We start from the raw sequence: 16,853 nt of genomic DNA on the forward strand, positions 1-16,853 counted from the left end.
TTGAAATCTTTAAAATGGGGAGACAGGATCTTTTGAACTGTTGCGAGTCTCAAATGAGGCACAGTGAGTGAAAATATTCTATAAATGGCAAAACACCGAGTAACCTGTCTTCACATATCTATGATACTTGTTTAATAAGTGAAAACACTAAACAGGTATCTATCAAATCTCACTTTATTCCTTAAAATTTGGGCAGTGCCTGGGATGAGGATCAAATTCCTGTAAACTTTCAAGGTTTACATGAAACCATCCAGCAACTGGGTCATGAGAAATTTCACCACCCATAAAAATGACTTTATTTTGAGAAATTAGGCCAAACATTTCACTTTTGTAAAAGTGATGTGTGAATTGTGTTGCCTAAGGTGTCCTCTGTTCTCAAATCTTATAGATGCCAGGTGCCAAATTCTTCTGAAATAGTTCCTAAAGGACAGGGATCCAAATGCAATAATAGTAGGAAACATTTTCAATAGAGACAGCGGTGAGGGGAGCCTTCAGGGGACGCTCTTTGAGAGATCTCAGGAGACCGTGATGCTTTTTTAGTTTCAAATGACAGAAGCCAACCTGGTCTCACCTAAGGAAAGACAGGAAATTTATTTAAAGAAACAGAGTTGTCTTTTGGAACTCAAGGCAATAATGCAGCCAAATCTAAGAAGTGGCTGGAAGCAGAAATGTAAAAGCCATGAGGCTTCTCTGAACATGGCTTCAGTCTCCCTGTGTGTGATTGCTTCATGCTTGCTCTGTCTTTGTGTAGAGTGGTTCTCACCACACCCCTAGTCTATGATGAAGAAACATAGTAATTCTTCATCCTAACAAGTTTTTTCGTAAGAGACCTCAACTAATTCAACTCTTGGTTTTAATTCCAAATGTCTAGGGATGGATCTGTATGCATCAGATGCCTATTGGCTCAATCATATGGAGTCAGTGATTGTGAAGATAGGCCAAGAAGGCATTTTGATGAGTTAGGGGAGATGTATTTCCCAGAAAAAGGGAGTAGGGTCATTGACTTATGTATGGGGCAGGTACTCCAAAAGATGTCTACTTCAGGGTTCCAGTGAAAAGATGCCCTTCCTCCATAACAGTTTATGGCTATAGTAATGGGTATAAATTTTGGTTCAGGGGAATAAGGTGGTTCTGGTCATGTTCCTTCAAATAGTTTCATCTCAGAGATGTTGACCTTTCTCATACCCTTCATCTTGGGCCTGTGTTTTCACAGTCTGTATCCTCTGTAGTATGGATTTTTGAAGTTCATATATGGAAATGGGGACTAATAGATGGTCTGTCAAGTGTCAGTAAATGGATGATGATGATACATACTTATGTAATATTCTCCTGCAAAAAACTCTGTATGTCCCCAATGCTTTCCCCTAGATCTAATGAAAATCTTCAGAGTATTGCACTGTCTGTAAATTCTTATCCTTTCCCAAGTATATAAAAAACCTTTTGAATAGAAAAGAACATTTCTCTTGAATATTTACTTCTCTCCTCTGTCCTTGGCACACTCCTAGGCATATAACATTTGCCCCCCAATTATCTTGCTAAAAAGAGCTTCTCTTATAGAAAGGCCAAGAAAATGGAATTGTAAGAAAGAAGATGGCGTTATAAGAAAGTGATCTGAACGAGAATCCTTAAATACAAAAGTCGGAAACAGAGCCTATAAACTGATATGGGATACTGGATATTGACATTCCCCCCCCCCCCCCGCATATGTTCACATCTTAATCTTTTGGGACCTGTGACTGTTACCTTAGATGGCAAATGCTTAAGTTGAGGATCTTGAAATGGGGAGATTATCCTGGATAGTGTGTGTGGGCCTGAAGTAATCATAACACATCTTATAAGAGGGATTCAGGAGCAGTCAGAGTCAGCAGAGAAGGCCCTGTGATGCCAGAGGCAGAATTAGAGTGAAGTGCTTTGGAGATGGAATGAGGGTCCACAAGCCAAGGGAACCAGGTGGCCACTGGAAGCTGAAAGAGGAAAGGAAATAGACCATCAGAACCTCCAGAAGGAACCAGTCCTGCTGATACTTGACTTGGGCCAAGAGAAACTAACACAACCAGAGATCCCAAACTGAAAGTCATAGGCCAAATCGACTTAGCATATCTGTTTTATTTGGCCAGCACAGTATTTGAGAAGGGAAAAGAAATAAACCAACCTTTAAAATTTTAAAAATTGATGTTTTACATACAAATCTGGATTTTTAGTTTATTTGAAGTAAGTCAGAAAGAGAAAGACAAGTACCATATGATATCACTTATATCTAGAACCTAATATATGGCACAAGTAAACCCTTCCACAGAAAAGAAAATCATGGGCTTGGAGAATAGATTTGTGGTTGCCAAGCAGGAGGGGGAGGGAGTAGGATGGACTGGGAATTGGGGGTTAATAGATACAAACTATTGTCTGTGTAATGGATTAACAATGGGATCCTGCTGTATAGCACTGGGAGCTATGTCTGGTCACTTGCAATAGAGCATGATAATGTGAGAAAAAAGAATGCATACATGTATGTGTAACTGGGTCACCATGCTATACAGTAGAAAAGAAATGTATTGGGGAAATAACAATTTAAAAAATTAAAAACAAAAAGAAAAACAAAAGCAAAGATAAAACCCAGAGTTCTAGAGGTACAGGATCTGCATTCCTGAGTGGCTTTCATACCCCCAGTCTGTCCTTCACCTCCTCCCTTTCCTGGGATTTGTGCCTCTTAACATTGTCTTCTCCACTCCCTGCTATATCTGTAATTTAGGCTGAATGATCAAGATAAAATTGCCTTTGCTCTTCCTCAGCAGAGATATAGTTCTCTGCATTCATATTCGTAGATAGGCTGAGAAGGCCACATATTTTAAGAAAAAATAATTTGTGATGAATGTATGATCCTACTGCATGATGTTAGCAAAAGGGGAACTGGGTGTGGACTATATCAAAACTCTACTATTTTTGGTAAATCTTAAACCACCTGAAAAGTAAAGCTTCCTGAATGAAATGAGCATATTTCTTTATGAAAGTGGAGAATACTATTTGTCTTAGGTAAGCAAAGTGTTTCTCTGTTGAATGAATTCTTAGTCTATTTCACTGATTGCATTGCACTGTAGGCATGCATTTATGACCTGCAGACTGCTGCATTTTACAGATGGAGATTTCTGAGGCTAAGACAAAGGAAGTGACTTGTCCATGGTCACTGAGCTAGTTCCAGAGTTGCTGTGAGTGGAATCCAAGCCTTCTGACCGACTTTTAGTCCAGTGTCCTCTTTTCTTTCCTGCTATTGTGGGGAGTAATGGCAACAGAGAGAGCATAATAAGGTCAACATTCTAGAATGCAGTGGGAATCTCACACTTCTAGAATCCTCTATTGGAGGAAAAAAGCAGCACCAGAATCAGAGCAGCCTGCTTGCTTGCTTGCTTTTCGCTTTTTTTTTTTTTTAAACTTCCCCCATTTGTATTTTAAATCTGGTACAAAGGGAAAATATTTGACATTTGTCCAAATACCAAATGTACTTTGGATTTCATCTCTTACATATTAGCAAACTCCAGCTATATGCTAGAACATTTCCTCTGAAAGCAGGAACTTCAGGGTTTGAGAAGGTTGGAGCAGAGTAGCTGGACTGGGCTCAGGTCTTTGTGGAAGCTGCTGGGTAAAGGCTGAGAAGCAGGTGTTCAATGTGAGCATCTGTGCTAGAAGGTGGAGATTAAGGGATTAAGTGGATTTGGGAGGTTGTGACTGCTTGTAAAGCACTGTGCATTCACAGCCTTGGGGCTAAAGAGCCGTTGGTGTGGCTGGCTTGGAGCTGGCCAGAAAGTCAAGGTGGCGGTTGGAAGACTAAACAGGCTCAGAAAGGGACTGATCCCTGGCCTTCCTCTGGCTTTATCTCTGCAAGGCTACTTCCATGCTAATAACTTTCTCTGGGATCTGCATTGGTGAGGGTAACTGAGAGATGTAGCTTTTTAAACTTTTCCTAAGGTTGAAAATGGTGGAAGTGTGAGGGCAGAAAGGGAGAAGGAAAAGTAAATGATGATAGATGCAGTTGAATTGAGTGCTTCTTGTGTGCTCATGTAATTTATGTATTATATATGCAAGAAAAGTGTTTCTCTATGAAAAGAGTACACCTTAGTCTGTGTCATTCATTGCATTACTCTTTAGGCATCAGCAAGCCTCAGATTCATGACTCTTGAACATTTTGCTCAGGGCCACAGAGTCAGGGAGGAGCTGTGAGTAGAATTCAGGCCTCCTGACTGACTTCTAGCCCAACTCTCTTTTCTAGCTCAACTTTCTTTTATTTTCTGCTGCCAAGGGCAGTTATTGGAATAGGAGAGAATATTCTGGAATTCATGCTTGTGAAGGTGATATGGTGTAATGGCTCTAAACAGAAACTCTGGAGATGATTGCCTAGGTTTAAATCTCAGCTCTACCACTTGCTGGCTTTGTGACTTGTGCAAATTATTTAATCTTTCTGAATTTATTTCTGTAAAATGAAGATAGTAATATTACATACTTCAAAGACCTCTACGAAGATTATAGTGTCTAGCTCATAGTAACTTTCATATGAATGCTAATTATAAATATTATTGCTATTTTATCTAGCTCATAGTAACTTTCATATGAATGCTAATTATAAATATTATTGCTATTTTGAAAATAAGGACACAAGCTCAGAGAGATGACATAGCTTAACCAACAACACACAGAAAGGAGCCAGCCTGGTATTTGAACTCACATCTCTGCTCTCAATCATCTGTTATATTACCTATTAGCAACTTGGGTTTTCTAAACCAACATTCTTTGCCTACTTCTCAGGGCAGCCGATGGTATATAAACAAAGTTTCTGTGTTTACATGGGTAAAATATTGGTATTTCTGTATGTCTTGGATCTTTCATTTCCTCCTATTTAAAGTTCTTATCTTAAATATTTTTTTCCTGTTTATCTGTTTGAAGAGAAATAGAAGAAGTAATGATAGAAAATTCAAACTCAATAGGCTGATTAAAGTACATTGATAGGTAGTAACACTTAGTATGAAAAAGAATACTTATCTTTGAAGTGGGCAAAAAGTTTTGCCGTAATGATTTCACACGGAGAGCAGTTAGACTGTGCCCTGGTCAGATCATTTAAACATAGTCACTGGAGCCTAGTATGTGTCAGGCTGGGTCAGGTGCTTAGGACATAATTATAATACATTCCTTGTCTTCAAAGACCTTTCATTTGGATCTGTTGTCTGCAGTTATTCAACATTTTCAATCTGGGTCCATTTTGCCCTTTATGAATTCCCATACTTTATATAAGCCCTTAACACACAAAAGAATATTGATCAGGATTGTGGAAAGGTTTGTCTGGGCCCTGGATTATTAAAATAAAAGTTGAAGAAGCTGCTAATCTTTAGTCTGGAAACCAGAAAATAGCTGCTTTCCTTACTTGAATTATATTCAAGCAGAAAAGAGATTAATTTTGTTTTGGATGTTTCCAGAAGAGAAGACTGGATGGAAATGGCAGGTGAAGAGATTCTCAGTTCAGTTTGAATCAATTCAATAGACCACTAATGGCACCTATTAAGCACCAAGGGTTTACCTCAAAGGTAGAAGCCTGTATTTAGAGTCACTAATTTATTATTTTGATAATCAGAGCTGCAGTCTAGTCTTGGCATAAAAATGTTACAGAGAATATAGATGTGTATGGTAGTCTGTACTTTGCAGATAGCTGTATTTGAATGAGTTGGTTTGGTTGGCAAAATGTTTTGATGGCACAATGGGAGACATTTCAAAGAGAGAAAGTAAGTCAGAAAGAGAAAGAAGTCAGAAAGAGAAAGTCAAATACTATATAATATCACTTATACCTGGAATCTAATATATGGCACAAATGAACCTTTCCACAGAAAAGAAACTCATGGACTTGAAGAACAGACTTGTGGTTGCCAAGGGGGAGGGGAAGATAGTGGGGTGGACTGAGAACTTGGGGTTAATAGATGCAAACTATTGCCTTTGGAATGAATAAACAAGGAGATCCTGCTGTATAGCACTGAGAACTATATCTAGTCACTTATGATGGAGGATAATGTGAGAAAAAGAATGTATATATGTATGTGTGACTGGGTCACTTTGCTGTATAGTAGAAAATTGACAGAACGCTGTAAACCAACTATAATGAAAAAAATAAAAATCATTAAAAAAAGAAGGAGTACAGAGTTCTAATTCTGACCCTATTATGGCCTATGTAATCTCAGGCCTCTCAGTTTTTAATTTTTTTTGGAAATCTCTATCCTGTTAGCATACAGTAAATGGCAACTTAGAACTAGATGGCCTTCAATCCTCTCTCCATGATTCTACTCAGCTTTCATTTTGTTCTTATATCTTTGTACAGTCAAAAAATACAATCACATCTGTTCTTAAAGAACAGGACAGATGCTTATTATGAGAGGCCCACTGATTTAACATGTACTTGATTTGAGAATTTCAAATTGAATGGAAAAAAAAAGTCATTTGGAAAGAATTATTTTTTTCTTTAGGAATTTAATTTTGATTTTTTTCCAGTTTTATTAAGATATAACTGACATATTCCATTAAGTTTAAGGTGTGAAATGTGAAGATTTGATATATGTATATATTGTGAAATGATCACCACAGTAAGTTTAGCCACACCCATCTATCACCTTTGTACTTATTTATTTTTATTTATTTCTATTTTTATTTATTTTGTGTGTGTGGGGGGGACTTTTAAGATCTCTTTTAGTAACATTCGATTATTTAATACAGTGTTGTTAACTATAGTCACTGTGATGTTCATTAGATCCTCAGAACGTATTCACCTTGTAAGTGGAACTTTGTATCCTTTGACCGTCTTTACCCGTTTTCCCCCCTTGATCACCCACCCCTGGAACCACCAATCTCTTCTATGAGTTTGGTTTATTTTAGATTCCACATATAAGTGGGATCATATATCTGACTTATTTTGATTAGCATATACCCTCAAGATTCATCCATGTTAGAAATGGAGGAATTTCCTTCTTCTTTATGGCTGAATAATTATTCAATTGTATATCCTTACCACATTTTCTTTATTCATCCAGTGATGGACATTTAAGTTGTTTCTAAGTCCTGGCTATTTTAAATAATGTTACAATGAACTTGGAAGGGCAGATACCTCTTTGAGATAGTGACTTTATTTCCTTCTCATACATACCCAGAAGTGGGATTGCTGGATCGTATGATAGTTCAGTTTTTAATTTTGGGAGGAACCTTTATACTGTTTTCTATAGCGGTTGTACAATGTACATTCCCACCAACAGTGCATGGGTTCTTCTCCACATCCTAGATAACATTTGTATCTGCTATCTTTTTTTTTTTTTTTTAGGGTCACATCTGTGGCATATGGAGGTTCCCAGGTTAGGGGTCAAATCAGAGCTGTAGCTGCTGGCCTATGCCACAGCCATAGCAACGCCAGATCTGAGCCACGTCTGCAACCTACACCATAGGTTACAGTAATGCTGGATCCTTAACCCACTGAGCAAGGCCAGGAATTGAACCTGCATCATCATGGATACTAGTCAGATTTGTTTCCTCCGTGGGAACTCCTATCTGTTATCTTTTTGATAATAACCATTCTAACAGATGTGAAATGATAACTCATTGTGGTTTTGCTTTGCATTTCTCTGATGATTAGTGCTGTTTCACCTTTTTGTGTACTTCTTGGCCATATGTGTGTCTTCTTTGGATAAATGTCTATTTAGGTCATTCGCCCATTTAAAAAATAAGGTTATTTGTTGTTTTAATATTGAGTTGTGTGAGTTCCTTTTATATTTTGGATATTAACCCCTTATCAGGTATGTGATCTGCAAATATTTTCTTCCATTCTCTAGGTTGCCTCTTCAACTGTTGATCAGTTCTTTTGCTGTGCAGAAGATTTTTAGTCTGATGTAGCCTCATTTATTTTTGCTTTTGTTGCTTGCGCTGTAAGTGTCATAGCTAAAAAGTCATTGCCATGACCAATTTCAAGGGATTTACCCTCATAATTTCTTCTGGAGTATTATGGTTTCAGGTCTTATATTTAAGTCTTTAATTCACTTTGTGTTGATTTTTGTGAGCGAGGTAAAGTAGGGGTCTGGGGTTTCATTATTTTTAATGCGGATATCCAGTCTTCCTAATACCATTAATAATGAGAATATCTTTATTGAGTATCCATGGCTCTCTTGTCAAATATTGGTTGACCATATTCATAGGTTTATTTCCTGCTCCTTGACTCTGTTCCATTGGTCTGTGTCTTTTTTGTGCTAGTATAATAGTGTTTTAATTGCTATAGCTTTGTAGTATAGTTTGAAATCAGGAGCTGTGATGCCTCTAGCTTTGTTCTTCTTTCACATGATTGCTGTGGCTATTCAGGGTCTTTTATGGTTCCATAAAAATTTTAAGATTGTTTTACCTATTTCTATAAACAATGGATTTTGACAGGGATTATGTTGAATCTATAGATGGCTTTGAGTAGCATGGACATTTTAACTATTAATTTTCTGACCCATGAACATGAGATATCTTTCCATTTATTTATGTATTCTTCAATTTCTTTCATCATTGTCTTTTACGTTTCAGTGTACAGATTTTTCACTTCCTAGCTTACCTTTATTCATAGGTATTTTATTACTTTTGATGTTATTATGAATGGGATTTCATTTATTGTATTGTTTTTGATTCATTGTAAATGAGATTTTCTTTATCTTTCAGCTAGTTTTTTGTTAGTGTGTAGAAGTGCAACTAATTTTTGTATGCTGATTTGGTATCCTGAAACTTTAATGAATTTGTTCTAACAGTTTTTGAGAGGAGTCTTTAGGGTGTTCTACATATGAGATCATGTCATCTGCAAAGAGGGACAGTTTTATTTCCTTCTTTCTGATTTGAAAGACTTTTATTTCTTTTTCTTACTTGATTGCTACATATAGGGCTTCTAGTATTATTTGAATAGTGATAGTGAGAGCAAACATCCTTCTCTTATTCTTGATCTTAAAGGAAAAGCTTAAATATAATGTTAGCTGTGTGCTTATCATATATGGCCTTTATTATGTTGAGGTAAATTCCTTTTATACCCAATGTATTGAGAGTTTTTATCATGAAAGAATGTCGAATTTTTGTCAAATGATTTTACTGTTCCTCCTGAGAAGAATAATCCTTGATATCCATGTGCTGGAAGGTGTATTAGCTCAAGTACTTAACTAGATTAAAAAGGTTATAGGGAATATTTCCCATTGAGTCTGAGCTGCAAAAGAGATATGCTAAGAGCTTTCTGAGAATAAATAAATTTTAATGTAGACTGGATACCAAGTAGCACTAGGGATAAATTAAGAAAGTGGTGATGCAAGAAATAACACAAAGGATATTTTAGGGGAAAAAACCCCACTAAAATCCAATAAAATCTTATTGATATTTCCAAGTGAACAAGGAGTACATGTAATATTTATAGAAACATTTAAAAACAGATTTCTAATAATGTTGCCAGTTATATTATGAAAATTCATATGCATATATCATGTGCAATAGTTCAAAGAGAACAGAAAAATCCAAAGTTGTGCCTTTGGTAGATAACATTTTTCATTTTTTAAAAATCTTTTTTGGGCCACACCTATGGTAATATGGAGGGTCCCAGGCTAGGGGTCGAATTGGAGCTGCAGCCTCTGGCCTATGTCACAGCCACAGCAATGCCAGATCCAAGCCACATCTGCAACTGACACCATAGCTCACGACAACACTGCATCCTTAACCCACTGAGCAAGGCCAATGATCGAACCCACATCCTCATGGATACCAGTCATATTCATTCTGCTGAGCCATGATGGGAACTCCAAAATTTTGGTTTTTTAATGTTTCACCATTCAGGTAAAAAAGAGTTAATATCTTTAAAAGTAATTTCAGTTATTAAGCATTTTTAGTGTGTATACTTTGAAAGAAATAAAAGATTTGGGAGAACATGTAGTCAACTGATAAAGCAAGTGTAGAGAGAGCTCAGAAAATAGAACTATGCTCTCTAGACTGCCAGCTCTTCTTACGAGAACTATTTCTCTGAAAAGTTAATTGGCAAGTAAGTTAAATGTAGCCTATTAAATTGCCTAAAGTGCCATCACAGGGACTTCCAGGTTCTCATCCCAGCAATGGAGGAGATTTCTGGCTCAGGTGGTGCAGCCACAAGCCAGAGATGATACGTCTCATTGCCCAATGGGGAGTTGGGAGAAGGCTGGAAGTTCTCGATCAAATTTACTTAAGTGGCAAAATACATAGAGGCTAGCAACTTAGGAAAAGACATTCATTGATCTTGCAAGTGAATTTCCACAAACCCAAATTCATAGTTCTCATCTTGGCTCTTAATTCAAGGTTGAAATAATTAAAATGTAGTATTTAAGCCTGAAAATCATGAATGGTTGCACTGTTTTCCAGCTTTCTGCCTTCCTACCCCTGCTCCCACCTTCTTTTTTTTTTTTTTGTCTATATTTTTTCATTTTTAAATTTTTTTTATTTTAAGTGAGAATTGCAACATTTAAAAAAATATTTATTTATTTATTTATTATTTATTTGCTTTTTAGAGCCATACCTACGGCATATGGAAGTTCCCAGGCTAGGGGTTGAATCGAAGCTACAGCTGCCGGCCTACCCCACAGCCACGGCAACACCAGATCCAAACCATGTCTGCGACTTACACCACAGCTCACGGGGCAATGCTGGATCCTCAGCCTACTGAGTGAGGCCAGGGATCAAACCCGCAACCTCATGGTTCCTAGTTGGATTCATTTCTGCTATGCCTTGACAGGAACTCCTGCTCCCACCTTCTTTTTTTATGTTTTATTTTTTTATTTTATAATGATTTGTATTTTTCCATTATAGCTGGTTTACAGTGTTCTTAAATCAATAACTCTCTGCCAGAAAAACACAGGTGAGGTAGAACTGATGTCAGCATCACCGTGGATCAGCAATAAGGGGGACAGTCTTGGATTAGTTGCCCTACTTTTCTGACTCTCCCCCCAGTAATGAAACAGAGAGTTAGGTACCTGCTCCACGACACTGAAGCAATACTGGCTTTGCTCTTGCAGACTATATATCTTATTGGAGATTTTGTTCCATTTAGTTTTCTGACTCCATTGTCTTGAGACCTACTTCTCCTAAATCTACGTTTTCTCAGCTATAAAAATGACACGGTTGCTCTAGAGGACCTCTACGTCTATTAAAAATGGGAAATGGCTTACAAACCCTGATTTTATGTTGAATGAAACCAACAGAGCCCAGACCTAGAATACAGGGTGGAGTGATGACAGGCCCAGGCCCCAGCACTCTGTGTCCTTTGAGCTCCTCCTTCACAGGAGAGCAGGGATCAGTGGGGTCTCCCATAGTGGTTTGCAGCCTGGACACATGTACACACAAACTTCTTGGACATCTTGGTCCTTCAGGACAAAGGTCGGCAGCCTAAAACGTCCACTGCTCTTTATTCTTTTATTTCTGAAGGAGCAGTAGCTGGGCCCCAGGCCTCTCATGGTACTATCATTGTCACACTTGTCACGGTGACATTCAGTGGCTACTGGATACGTATACAGGGAGTCTGCATGGTGAGCACAGCCAGGTGCTTTCACGGTCTCGTACACCAGCTCCTTGAAGGTACATGTTTTCTGGATGTTGGGCCTGGCTGGGTCCTTGTATACCAGGTCCTTAGTTCTGTAGAAGGAAGAGTTAGGTTGCAACATTCTACAAGTTTCTGTTTGGCTTAGTCAATATGAGACAGGAATTTAATACCACTTGCTCTAATATTTCCTCTCACTAGTCCATCCGGTTTCAGGATCCTTAAGCACAGGAGACTTGATCTCATAATGGGAATCTTATACCATTTTTTGAACTGTCCTGGAAGTATTATAGAAAATATAAGTGTCTCCTTTCTTTCTACTATGATAGTACCCACATATTTAATATTTCTAAAACACTATACAATTTATATGGCATTAAACCATGTAAATATAAAGGAATAAGGCAGATATTATCTTTGCAATTTAAGGACTTTTTTTGTACTATATAATCTGAAGCTATACTAATGACAGGTAAAAACATATAATACTTAGAAAAATATTTCCAAGTACTCTTTTCTATGTATATTTAAAAGACAACTAAGAGCTGTAAGCTAAATTGTTGCTATTGTGCCTAAAATTTTTGAGAAGTCTCATATTGGGTTTGGATTATTCTGTTGCCTTCTAGGATCCTCCTTGCCATTGCTTTAAATTCTATACCTTTGCAGAGGGTTCTTAATCCATAAGTATATAACACAGTTGCAACATCATAACATTTAATTCAGGCTGAATATATTTCACTTTTCTACTTACCCAATGAGAAAATAATTGGCTTTGAGGGAGAAAAAGGGGCTGTGGGTTAATTCATTTCCCTAGTTTGCCATCAGGTCTATATCTCACACAAAGTGCAGTGAATTGAGTTTTACTGTTCAATTCATTTAATACCAAATAAAGTATTTTCATTAAAATGGAGCTATTTTCAATTTCAGTTTCTCGAACTTCTACACAGCCAGATGCTACAAAAAAAAAAAAAATGGCAAAGAAACACTTTCTCCTTAAGCCAGTCTATTTTGAAGAAGCTGTGAGAATGTAGACAAATGGTTTAATACCTCTATTCCTTGATTTTCTTAACAGTATAAAGAAGGGTGTGGGTTTGCTGATTCATTTTGATTCTAGTCTACAAGGATTGATTGCTCTCAGGCTGCTTGTTTCTATTGTATAAAAGATGGGCCAATAAAATGATTTTTATAATTGGTTGCATTTTTTATTTGGCTTTAAAATGAATGTTGTTACTATCCTTGTTGCAGAGGTATGCCTTTTATTATCACAATTGGCTTTTTAAGACTACTGACAATATTCCATGATTAAATATAGATTTGTACTCATGCCCAGGTTTATCCCTCAATAGGTAAAACTAGCAGAAAAATGCTCTTTTAAAATGCAGAATTGGCACATTACTGATGCGTTCATTTACATCAATCTGAGCTGCCCCGAATTTGTTCTATCCAAATTAAATCCAAACCCAAACATCTAAATGATACCATGGTAATTTACCTCAATCACAGCACAGGCAGTTTTGGCTAAGGGACTCGTGGTTGTTATTGAGAAGAGACAAAATATTGATAAAGTGGGAATTAATGTGCCTGCCTCACAGACCCTCAGTACCTTCACTTCCAGCAAAGTAAAGTACCTACCAGGGTGTAGCAATAGTCCACACACCACATGGTACTGATTCTCATGCAGAAGGCACATTTCTCTCCCTCCGCTGTGATTGGTCAGCTCACAGCAATTGCATCAGATTGCTTTTGAGCAACAGAAAAGGAAGCAAAACTGGACCGATTTCATCCTGCACCTGGGAAGCAAACAATTAGAAACCCAAAGTATTTTAAATGTCATAGACTTTGACCCTGTCAAATTGAACTGAAATAAAGCTGCTCCCCACACTCCAGCCATCACATTCAGCTTCAGCAATTACTCTTTGACAAAAGAGAAACACAGCACAGGTCAGAACTCCTCATGTAATTCTTTAAGTAGAGGTGTATTTTTTATAAAGGATTATACTGTCACAGGGTATGTATCTGAAAAAAAAGCGAAAACTAATTCAAAAAGATACATGCACCCCAGCGTTGATAGTAGCATTATTTACAGTAGCCAAGATAAGGAAACAACCTATGTGTCTATCAAAAGATGAATGTATAAAGAAGATACGGTTAAATTAAATACTACTCAGCCATGAAAAGCATGAAATTTTACCATTTGTAGCAACATGGATGGACTTGGAAGGCATTATACTAAGTGAAATAAGTCAGACAGAGGAAGACAGATACTGTATTATATCACCTATATGTGGAATCTAAAAAATACAACAAATTAGTGAATATAACAAAAAAGAAGCAGACTCATAGATAGAACAAACTAGTGGTTACCAGTGGGGAAAGGGGAGGGGGAGGGACAAGATAAAGGTAGGGATTAGGGAGCTACAAACTCTTAGGTATAAAATAAGCTACAAGGATATAGTGTACAACACGGGGAATATAGCCAATATTTTATAATAACTATAGTGGAATATAACCTTTAAAATTTGTGATTCATGTCTCAAGCACCTATAACATGTAATACTGTACAGAAACTATTCTTCAATAAAAAAGTTGCTGGGGATTATCTTAAAATGAAAGTGATTAGGACTTTGTACGTGTGCAATGGGTTAAGAATTCAACTGCAGCAGCTCAGGTCACTGCAGAGGCATAGGTTTAATACCCGGCCCTGCACAGTCGGTTAAAAGGATCTGGCATTGCTGCACCTGTGGTGTGGGTTGCAGCTGTGGCTTAGATTCAGTCCCTGGCCCAAGAACTTCCATATGCTGCAGGTGCAGCCATAAAATTAAAAAAAAAAGAAGTGATTAGTCTGGAGCAAGGCAATTATTATAAATGGCCTCTTCATTCTCGGTTTGAATACTGTTTTCACTTTAATAGAAAACTTTGTACATGAGCCTTCATTGTTTTTTTGGAGGGGTTAATTTCATTAAGGATATATAATTTTGTTTGCATTGGATTACTAAAAGAATAGTTCAAGGGCCAGGTTAATTGGTCTATAAAATTATCTACTTGCTGTCATATTTTTAGTAGATATGTACATTTTGAGAAACCAAATTGGCATACCTGGATTCCCCACAAGTCAGTAATGAAAAGCTTTTCACTGAGAGTTGCAATTTGTTTTTTAGATTCTGAAAATCAATAATTTCAAACATAACTACCCCCACTTGATAACATCAGAAGCAGAGACCTATAGTCTACTGACTTAGCTGAGGAATGTTGTAGACAGAGGCAAGTCTCAAGTTCATCATTTATGCAAAATAACACATACCTAGGACTAGATGGATTTGCTGGGCACTAGTTCCAGGGCTTAACTAGTGCTAAAAGTGATGAAGTATTTGAATAGATAGAGTTATCAAATCTTGTTAAAACTATCTAAATACAATATATTAGGGAAAAGAATGCCAAAACAGGTAATCTTTCGGAATTAATTTTAATATAAAAGCATATCCACTCCTTTTCCTTTTCAGTTTAAACATAACTATATCTTTTGTGTGTGTGTGTGTGTGTGTGTCTTTAATTTGGTGTACTCAGAATCCCTTACAAGTGTTGCTTTGAGCTATATTGAGAATGGTGGGTCAGAAAGATGAGTAATACATATCAAACAGTAGATTGAAATTTCATGATCTATTTCACTGGCCTTATAACTCCTGCCTTAGGTTCCTGCCCCACTACTCTCCCTAATCTCAACCCCACTCCCTGATTTAGCACCAGATGACTATTCTAGCTTTAATTTTGTAAATGTGCTGTTGATCCATTCTTCCTCATATCTACCATGGATCCATTCTTCCTTAAATCTTCCTAAACTTCCATGTAGAAGGAAGAGTGTACGCACACTCTTCATCCTTCATAGCCCATAATCAAGTGCAATTCTCCCTGGACCTCTAACTGAAGCAGGGGACTGATGTAAAGGGGAGCCTTCATAGTCCTCTTAATACGACTGCCATACTCTTACTGATGATTTGTTTCCTTGTCTGTCTCTATGGTGGATTATAACATATTTGAAGATAGAAATTGATACTTATTCACATGTATTTCCTTGGCATTTAGCTAAGACTACATATAGTAGGCAAATGATAAAAATTAATAAATTAAAGTGAAACTACAAGTATTTAGCAGGCCATTAGAAGGGGATGTATATGGGCAAATAAATATATAGTCATAGTTTGAGAAGGGACCTGTACTTAAATTTCATATATTGTTTGTCAAAAAATTCCAGCTACTTTCTGAAAAATATACAGTACCTTCCTGTTTCTCTAGGTAGTATAAAATATTGTTATAAAATGACAGCTATTTTTTATTACTAAATGCACTATTCTAATTATTTTTTTTCTTTTTTCCTTTTTTTTCTCTTTTTTTAGGGCTGCATCTGCAAGCATATGGATATTCCCAGGCTGGGAGTTGAATCAGAGCTGCTGCTGCCAGCCTATGCTACAGCCACAGCAACTCTAGATCTGAGTTGTGTCTGTGATGTACACCACAACTCACGGCAACACCAAATCCTTAAGCCACCGAGAGATGCCAGGAATTGGCCCTGCATCCTTATGGTTACTAGTCGGGTTCATTTCTGCTGAGCCACATGGGGAACTCCACATTATTCTAATTTTATATATGTATTTTTTATTGAAAAATGTTAGCTAATTACTCTTCTTAAGATGGAAGTTTAAATATTTTGTTTGCACCTATCCTCTTTTATAATATAAGCATCTAAAGCTACAAATTTTCCTTTAAGTGTTGCTTTAGATTCACCCCTAAATCTTAATTTATGTTGAGTTGTCATTATCATTCAGTTAGATATATTTTCTGATTCTCTCTTGCTTTCTTCTTTGACCTATGGGTCATTTGGAAGCATGTTGCTTAATTTCCATCTTTAGAGAGATATTCATATTTTTGTCATTGGTTATTTAGTTCCATTGTGTTTAGAAAACATACTTTTATGAGACTGCTGAGCTGCCTACTGCACCAAGAAGTCAACTTAGAAAACATACTTTATGTTATTTCTATCATTTTAAACCTTTTGAGATATGTGTTATAGTCCAGCCTGTGGAATATGTTGTTCAACATTTGTGTGCATTTGTAAAGAACGTGTATTCTGTTCTTTTGGGGTGAAATGATCTATTGATGTTGATTAATTTAACTTTATTGATAGTGTTATTTGACTCTTCCATATACTTTCTCTTTTTCTGTCTGCATGTTATATTGATTACTGATGGAAGAGCATTGGAGTTTCCAACTATAATTTTATCCATTT

The 16,853-nt window shown here is 36.9% G+C and overlaps 1 pseudogene; it reads right to left on the reverse strand.

Moving 5' to 3' along the window:
* Window positions 1-463: 463 nt before the first annotated feature.
* On the reverse strand, window positions 464-13,355 carry LOC125124502 (follitropin subunit beta-like; annotated as a pseudogene).
* Window positions 13,356-16,853: the final 3,498 nt, after the last annotated feature.

Source organism: Phacochoerus africanus, chromosome 4 (assembly GCF_016906955.1).
Source record: "Phacochoerus africanus isolate WHEZ1 chromosome 4, ROS_Pafr_v1, whole genome shotgun sequence".
In the NCBI taxonomy this organism is placed as follows: domain Eukaryota; kingdom Metazoa; phylum Chordata; class Mammalia; order Artiodactyla; family Suidae; genus Phacochoerus; species Phacochoerus africanus.